At 38.1% G+C, this 7,035-nt stretch overlaps 1 long non-coding RNA gene across 1 annotated transcript; it reads left to right on the forward strand.

Annotated features, from left to right (window-relative positions):
- The first annotated feature begins 1,794 nt into the window (after nucleotides 1-1,794).
- Nucleotides 1,795-3,126, forward strand: LOC137124679 (uncharacterized). The gene is made up of 3 exons (XR_010914016.1): nucleotides 1,795-1,882; nucleotides 1,989-2,049; nucleotides 2,340-3,126. It is a non-coding gene; the product is annotated as an uncharacterized lncRNA (long non-coding RNA).
- The last annotated feature ends 3,909 nt before the right edge of the window (nucleotides 3,127-7,035 follow it).

Raw genomic sequence — 7,035 nt, forward strand, 5'->3', positions numbered from 1 at the left:
TGGAGGAGCAGTTTACCTGGAACAACTCTGACTGTCACAGGTAATAACAAAGAAAACAAACACAAAGTAAAATGTAAAAAAAAATTGTTTATGGCTGAAAAACATTAGAAACTACTAATGAAAAACATTAGTAGTTTCATTCATGTTTTAAGTTTCATTTTTTCCAAAGACGCTGTTGTATTACTTTCCTTCAAGTTACCTGTAGCATTTTTACCCAGTTTTTCTGGAAAGTGATTAAACTTTGGCTTCTTCTTCCTCCATTACTGTACATCCAGCTCTGCAGGTGCAGGTGATCAGATCAACAGTCCACCAGTTTTACACCGAGGCTGAGCTGAAGTGTCTCAGTAGTAAGAGTCCAACTGGTCGTCTTACATTTGTTTGGTTTAACAATGGACAGAAAATCAACAAGATGGAAACTGCATCTTATAAAGGCCAGTTTAATCCTGGAGACCACATCTCCTGTGCTTTAAAGGAACATGAGGATTGTCCTTCTCCTCCAGTGTGTGAGTTTACTTCTCTGTATTTCTAACCTAATGTCAAGTTGTAATTCAAAGTAACAAAGCAGCAAATTGTTTTTAATATGGATGTTTTAAAGAAAAAAAATCCTTAAACACTTTTGTTCAATATTTTCTTTGTATGTTTATTTAGATATTTAAACTTCCTAGAAATTATTGACCATCAATGAGCCACAGTTCAGCCTGATCAATGTCTCCGAAACAGTTTTAACAAAACCTGATTTTTCCTCTTCCAGATCCTCCAAAGCTTCCCTCTGTGTCAGTGAGTCCCTCTGCTGAGATAGTGGAGGGTAGTTCAGTGACTCTGACCTGTAGCAGTGATGCTAACCCAGCAGCTAGTTATACCTGGTACAAGGAGAATGAAGACTCTCCAAAAGCTTCAGGACAGATCTTCACCATCACTGACATCAGACCTGAACACAGTGGGAATTATTACTGTGAAGCCCAGAACACAATAGGACGTCATAACTCCACCTTACATCTGTTTGTTACTGCAGGTAAATTATTACATTCAACATAATGTTTGAGAATTTGAATTAATATTACAATAGTTTTTCATCTGCCAATATTGAAGTTATTGGCAGATGAAAAACTAAACTTGAACATTAGGACACAGCAGAAATTGACAACTATCAGCAAAATTGTATATAAACTTTTTTACAAATGTATATTATAGGAAAATACATTTCTCGTACTGTGTGTTTTCATTGAAGTTATGAATATAGGAACCAGGGGAAACTTTGAGAAGCTTTAAAACAGTCATTGCCTCCGGACAGGAGTCAGAAACAGAGTAGTGTGAATTTGAATCATCTGCGATTGTCTCATATTGCTAATGTGTGCAGAACAAGGTTTTTATCATGTGTGTTTGATCAAAGACTTATAGCATTTTATTTTTATGTTGTTAACATGTTTTCTTTAACCCTGTAAAAATATACAAACTGTGGTCTCTGGAATTTCTGCAGAAATATTGCTGTTTGTGAAAGTTCAGAAAGGGAGAGCACAGAAAATTAAAAGCTTTTAATGAAATCTTAATGAATGTCTGTGTAAAACTGACTTTAAGAGGGTGAGTTAGAACAAACCATTGAAACAAAGGAGATGCCTCAAACCTCCAGTATTGGACAGACTGACAGACATCCTCCCTGTACTGAGCAGGAAATGAAGCATTGATGTTGCAGACACACATGCACCATAGTCCTGGTTTTGTTCCTGCTAGAAATCACACAATTGGCCCAAACAGGCTGTAACACTCAAATGAACCGTCGCTCTTCTCTTGATTGTTCTCCAGGATCATGGAAATCAGCAGCAGCTGGAGTAACCACTGCTGTTCTCCTACTTCTCCTTGTCCTCTGTGTCTTCTTATGGATCAGGTGAGCAGCTGTGTTTCACTAAATGATTGGTTAATAATTCATTGAAAGTCTGTTTGTCAGGATTAAAACATTCAGTCTATTTTAAAATTATTCTTATTTTAACCAGAAACAAGAAGAATACTGAGGAACCATCTGAGCCTGAAGACAGACCAGACAACAGGGAACAGGTGAGAGTTGTTAAATTCAGCTTCCTGTTTCACCTCTGTCCACACCCTCAATCACTGATAAGTGTGTTTGGGTTTGGTTATAAATGTGCTGTGATGAACCAGTAAACGCATCCAACAATGGCGTCATGAGGTCTGAGAGGACACTGGTATGTTTCTATAGCAAAGCTAGAAGCTAAAGAACCAGAGATCAGCAATTTTGCTTTGGTCTTTTCAGGACAGAACTCTCCAGTCAAGATAAACACATTTTACCACATGTCCCGTGTGTAGCTGAAGTACTTTTGTCTTTGCAGCATCTACCTGCTGAGGGACAATCAGAGGAGCAGGAAAACCTTCTGTATGCCAGTGTCCACTTCTCCAAGAAAGAGATGGATGCTGTCTACTCCAACATCAGAGCAGCTCAGCCCCACAAGGAGGAGGAGGAAGTGACTGAGTACTCTGCTGTCAGATTTGTCAGTAAAAGTACTGCACAGAGATGAGCAGCTCCCCACACAGTAACATCACCAAACTAAAAGTACTAATTGAATTCATTCTTTAATGAATTGTTGGCTTATTTTATGTCAAACAGGAACAAACATCGCTCAGCACAGCAGATGGTCAGTGTCACCACTTATCACATCCATAAAACACAATTCTTTCATCATTCTAGAGGCAGTTTCACAGTCGATCACAGTTTCACTCAGATGAAGCAAACACGTGAATGAAAACAATCCATTGGTGACCATCAAAGGTTCAACGACCTCTTGACTCAACAGTTTCTATTTCTGCTTCTGAAATCCAGTCAGTTTGAACTGATGAATCCTGTCAGATGAGAAGTGTAATGTCTTCAAGAACTCTAAGAAAGTCCACCGACCACTAAACAGCACCTCTGGGGTCCACGAGTGAAACACGTGTTCTAAAGTAGATGTAGTTTCCAATCACTGCCACTAGATGATAGTAAAGAGACACGTTTTCCTAATGAGAGACCGTTTCTAGTCCCAGTACATCACATGATGAACTGTGTACTGCATTCTTTTCTTTCTGATTATATTTTTGTTTTATCTCTTTTTTATTAGTCTTCTGTCACATTTTTTTTCATGAGCCAAGTACCAGTGGTCAGTATTTTTACACTTTTGAAAAATTAATTTTACTTAGTTATGTAACTTTTTTTTTTCCTTTTTTTGGCTTTTGATAATAGCTTGCTTATATATTTATACAATAAAAAATATTTTTTTATATTCTTCATACTACATACTTTTACTTTCTATTTTTACCAATTTAATTGCACCTCAGTGATATTTTTTTAAATTTTCCATTTGTCATTTGCAATTCTTTGCCTATTTGCATTTTTACTTTTCACATTTCTTGCATCAGTCTTTACATGTTTATTGGTTTTGAAGCTGAATGTGCCAGAATTCTACCCACTTTTAATTAAAAATGTCTCAATTGTTCTGAAGTCTTTTCAATTGTCTAAATTGTCTTTATGTTTATGGGATGTTGTAGTGTGTCTAACATGTTTGATTCTAACAGGCCACATAACGACATTATCACACCCTCTTAAATGAAGTAGTTTATAGTTTTGCATGCAGAACATTACTTTTTGGATTTGTTGCTATGTGCTGCCACCTGGTTCATCATGCTGGTAAATCAGCTAAATGAGAAGGAAGTTGTGCGTAACTTTAACAACATGACTTCTACTCTGTAGAAAAAGTTGTGTAACTCTTGATTTAGTTATTCTGCACTTTACTTATTGTTCCTACAAATATGTTATGACTCTGTAGTTACAGACACAACATGAGCAGCTATGAGTTTCACATCAGTACTGAGTGGATTTATTGTCTTTCTTGCTGTCCCAGGTACAGGAGTGTACATTGTAGATATTGTAAGATTTTTACACTCGGAGCAGCCAAAAATCAGGTTATATTGTAAAAATATGATTAATTTATTCTCACACAGGATGTAGATTTGTTCAGTAACGTGATTCATTGGGATCCACAGCCTGTGCCTAAAATTCAGACATCAGAATTTCCTCTTTTTCCTTACAGATCACTTTGTTTGCTGTTTATCTGTGTAAAGTCTGTGTATCTTGACAGATGCACAAAACGTGTTTGAACAAAACCCCGCTGAGCTCTGTCTGGTGCTCTTTAGTAGTTTAACACTTGGGAGTCTGCGTTGGTGTTAGGCTCCAAGACTCTAGAGTAGATTGGTGGACACACTAATGGTTTACTAGGGGATTATCTTAAACTGAACCTAAACTTTAACCATTCACGTCTTTTCTTCCCTGTGAAGGAAATGATTACACGAAGAATCTCTCAGTTGCTACTATTGTCATTTAATATGTGCTATATGACAACCACAGACTTCTAAGAGCTGATCCAACAGGGAGAGTTTTATCAGTCTGTGTGAAGGACTCCTCATCTTCAGTTTGGGTGGACTCAGGTTTTAATGTAGAGTGTGTAGAATTCTGCAAAAACTGGTTTAAATAAAATAGTTAAAGGGTCTGGTGGCTCAGTGGTAGAGTATTGGGATGCATTGGGATGCAGAAGTCCACGTGTTCAAATCCCACACCACCAGGTGCTGCCCCACCCAGCCACCAACTTTGGTGCCAGTCCCGGATAAGATGGGAGGCTTGTGGTAGGAAGGGCATCCAGCGTAAAAACTCCTGCCAAATCAACGTGAAGAACATGTTCCACTGTGGCGACCCCTGAAGGGACAAGCCGAAAGCCAGTGAGTTTAAAGAAAATAGTTTTTCAAAATCATTTAAAAAAGGATTATTATCATTGTTATTTTGGTCTCTGATGTAATGACTGAAAATGGTTTCTGATGTTTCTCTGTTACAGTGGTACAGAGCCTGTCACAGGTTACAGTTTCCTTATGATTTATATTTATTTAGTTTAGTGTTTAACATTTTCTAACTGCTTTACATGTTAACAGTTCAGTTTAAAATGAACACTTTTCTTCCTTATACAGATGTCCAAGTCCAGGTGAGAGGACCTGTCGTCAGTTTTCTAACTCAGTAGAGCTGAAAGTGTCAGAGCAGTTGTCCTCTACCTGATCATCCTAAATACATCTGGTACAAGAATGAACAGATTCAGACAGAAACACAGAGTTTTTAGAGAAACTCGTTCCTACAAACAGTGATTCCTGTGCTGTAACATGAGACTTGTTTTTGTCCTAATTCTCTAGCATCCCTTCAAATGGCTGTTTTTAGGGTTATGGTGGGGTCACAAATAAAGTTAAGGGGTTTGACATTTACCGAAGTTTTGATAAGTGTAAAGAGCAGAGACTCACATTAAGTCAAGGTTCCTATTGATGATGAAGGAACATGTTTACTAACAGAATGTGCTATAAAAAAATTGACAACAATTAGAACAAATACTTAAATATTTAGCTCTACTACTATAAACTTCGGCTTTACTACTATAAATGTGTACTGTAATTGGAAAAAGCAGAAAACATTAAACGCAAGTTGCAGTCATCAGAGTATATCGCAGATATTTGCAGAACCTTGGACAGCTGCAAGATCAGAACTCTGGACAGAGACAGTCAAACATAATGAAGAAAGTTTAAATGTGGTTGGTTTTACTTTCTGTAATTCTTCTTGTATAAATGACTCACTTTAGGATAGAAACTGTTTAGAAAATAAAAATAACTGTCATTATACTCTTAAATACTGCATGTTTCTCCTCCAGATGCTCCAAATTGTCACTGAGTCCATCCATGGAAATTGACGAGGGCAGTTCATTGACTGTGACTTGTAGCAGTGATGCTAACCCAGCAGCTAAATACACCTGGTACAAGATAAATAGAAATCCAGACCTTCAGCTCATCAGTAAACCACAGCTTGTCGTCAGCTCCAGCCGGTCCTCTGATGCTGGACAGTATTACTGTGCAGTTGGGGAGGAGGACAACTGAAGAAACCTCTCGATGTTTAATGTGAGTAAAAAACAGGTTATGAGCTAAAGAGACAAAATCTGTGACTCTCACAACTTTTACACATAAACTTTACTTTATTCATCACAAGGAGTCTTTGTCTGTGTGTAAGAACAGCTGTGTCTGAAGTTGCATGTTGGTTTGGATTATGGGAAATTATGTGATTAAAGTTTGACCTCAGGGATTAGATGTTATGATGTTACATTGTTGCAGCTCTAATCTGTCGTTCTCTGCTTTCACATCTCACCATGTTGTCCCTCTGTTTGACTTCAGATCCTGATGCTTCCCATTCCCTTGGCCAGTCCCTGCTCACCTGTTCAGAGCCTCATTAGTCCAGCATTTATACCCCCTCTTATCATCACTCAGTGCTGTTTTGTCTCCTGGGAACCGTTGTCCCTGCCTTGTAACTGAAATCTGACATGTTTTGGTTTTTGAAGCTGTCCCACTGAGTTGGTGACTGTCTTTCTATTTCAGTTTTTACACTGGGCCTGCTCTACTCTCTGTGCTCTTCTTTGCTTAAGAAATAAAAGCTACAATCGTACCTTCCTGCCTCGCAGTCTGTGTTTGAGTCCATCTCCCCTGTTTTGACATTGGAGATCAGGATTTCTCAGTTTCTGTTACTTCAGTTTTAAACATTCATCAAAATCAGTTTATTGTGAATCTCACCGTCTTCAATGAAGTGCAACACCGGATGGAGTAAGTAACATTTAAACCTTTATGCAGAAACCATCTTTAATGACCCACAGTACATTTAAAATTTTGTTGCCAAAAGTACAACTCGAACTATGAGGCATCAGAGAGTAAAATCCATATGGACTGTGAATTTATAATTTTTTTCAATTCAATTCAACTTTATTTATATAGCGCCAATTTACAACAAAGTCATCTCAAGGCACTTTACAGAATAAAGTCCAGACTACACAAGTATGTAGAAGTAACCCAACAAATCCCCCTTGAGCAAGCCCTAGGCAACAGTGGAGAGGAAAAACTCCCTTTAATGGGAGAAACCTCCAGCAGAACCAGGCTCAGGGTGGACGACCATCTGCCTCGACCGGTTGGGGTGAGTGGAAAGTGGAG

The sequence above is a fragment of the Channa argus genome, chromosome 3 (assembly GCF_033026475.1).
Source record: "Channa argus isolate prfri chromosome 3, Channa argus male v1.0, whole genome shotgun sequence".
Classification (NCBI taxonomy): Eukaryota; Metazoa; Chordata; class Actinopteri; order Anabantiformes; family Channidae; genus Channa; species Channa argus.